Below are 2,196 nucleotides of genomic sequence, written 5' to 3' on the forward strand. Positions count from 1 at the left end.
ATAAAGAAGACCTAAGGTCATGCAAAGCAAAGGTCAAGTCACTCTCTACAAACCATAAAACCTTGTTAAACAGGCTTTTTATTCACCAGGTATAATGTGGCTTGATTTCCAAACTGACTCTGGTATAGCATCACATGACAGATAGCAGACCCTGAGGGAAATAAAAATATTTTACCCATATATATATATCAATTATTTAATTAAGTTCTCCTTAAGAAATTTAGAACACCAATTTGTGAGGATAAATTCCATTCATCAGGGCAAATACAGATCACACGTAGCCCTGGAGCTGAGGAATAGCTTTGATTTTTGGTAAACTTTGTGAGTCCACAGCTTTCTGATTGATCTTGCACTGCTCTGTTATCTCATATTTCTCTTTTTCTGTGTCAAAGATCTCACTTGCCTGGTGTCTGGGCTTCTGCAGCTGCTTCTTCTTGAAGTAAATGTCAGTAAGATGTTTAGGGATTTTTACATTGCTGATATGAATTTTGGTTGAGGTGGCAATGACAAATTTCTGGTGTGTTCTTCGTAGAGGAACTCGATTGAAGACCAGAGGTCCAGTCACAGGTAACAAACCACTACCCAGCTGCTTCAGGAAAACCACCCTCTTGCCTGTGTGGCATCCAGTGAGGATGATTAGAATACTCCAGGGGGTAATGCTGGCTCGCAGTTTTCTCCCGTGCTGACTGAAGCCGTGGCTCAACAGCTTTCGAGGCACATCTTCAGTAGGATAATATCTTAGTCATTTTGAGAAGTTTAAGCACCCGGGTACCACCATTCTTGTCACTACCAACTGATTTTGTAACAATTGCAAGAACCTTCTCCTTTTTATTTTCAACCTTGGATTTAGCAGCTGAGTACTTCCGCTTGTACATGGCCTTTCTGCAACACATAGCAGATCGGGAATATCTGCCAATTCCTCTGTCAAGGACAGGATTGCGGCTGCAATGGCACTTCCCCTTCTTGGGCTTTTTAGCCTTGAGGTAACTACCCTTTCACCTTGCCACCAGCATCAGCCTTCTTGGCTTTGGGTTTCTTGTCTTTAGTATCTCGCTTCTCAACTTTTTCACCTGCCATCTTGCAAGATGAGAAATACCCAAAATATATTTTTTGACATATTTTGAAAGGACCCTGCAAATCTGTCTTTTGTGGGAGAAATTTGCATCTGTAGAGAATCTCCATCAATGCAGCCAGGTCTTTCCTGGATCTAGGAGAGACGAACTGAGAGTCTGACGCCTTTAAGGACTGGAAAGAAACATTTACCATCTATTCTCTCTAAGGGCTGCTACCTATGAGGCTTTATCTACATAACAAGGGCCTTGCCCACCAAACCCCCTCATCTTAACTCAAGCATTCCTTTCTACTGACTTCAAGTCTTTAGACAATAGCTTAACTCTCTCAACCAGCTGTCAACTAAAGAATACCTAAAACCTACCTATGACTTAGAGATATCCTACCTTTTTGGGCCAAATTGATATATACCTTCCATGTAATGATTTATATATTTGCCTGTAACTTCTGCCTCCCTAAAATGTACAAAACTAAACTGTAACCTGACTGCTGTAGGTGCACTTTCTCAGGACCTCTTGAGACTGTGTTCCCTGGGCCATGGTCACTCATCTTGGCTCAGAATAAACCTGTTTAAAATATTTTACAGAGTTTGTTTTTTCTGTTAACAATCCAAATTTATTAACATACACATGAACACAGAAGTCCAGCAAATATGAGACAAAAAGGGCCAGATGGTTGAGGCTTAACTATTCTCTTCATAGGGGAGAGTGAAGTGGGGTGCTGTAGGCAATTTTAGAGAGGTAGTTCATGATTTTTAGCGAAAATAAATGGGCCTGGGATACAGACATTATCTTTTAAATTATTTTCTTAGGAAACTAAATGGGAAGCTATGGAAAGGTGATGGGTGGAACTATACTGTGAACAAAGATTGTCTTCTTATGTAGATAAAGTCTCCCAGGTAATCTCTCAAGACTGCCCTCAGAAGCATAGATGAAAAGTCTGTCAAGGTGTGGTGATGACTTTTAGTCTCTTCTCTTCTCCAGTGATTAATCATTCCTGGTTATTTGACAAGATTCCCAAGGAATGGTTCCTAACACAATTGCATTTCTTTTAAAAAATAAGTATCCTTAGTCAGATAAGGAAATACCAGTGTTTCTCCCTGTACTTGGGAGAGGGAGGAGAGCC

The 2,196-nt window shown here is 40.5% G+C and overlaps 1 pseudogene; it reads right to left on the reverse strand.

Annotated features, from left to right (window-relative positions):
* Positions 1–220: 220 nt before the first annotated feature.
* LOC100436762 (large ribosomal subunit protein eL6-like) lies at positions 221–1,077 on the reverse strand (annotated as a pseudogene).
* Positions 1,078–2,196: the final 1,119 nt, after the last annotated feature.

The sequence above is a fragment of the Pongo abelii genome, chromosome X (assembly GCF_028885655.2).
Source record: "Pongo abelii isolate AG06213 chromosome X, NHGRI_mPonAbe1-v2.0_pri, whole genome shotgun sequence".
In the NCBI taxonomy this organism is placed as follows: domain Eukaryota; kingdom Metazoa; phylum Chordata; class Mammalia; order Primates; family Hominidae; genus Pongo; species Pongo abelii.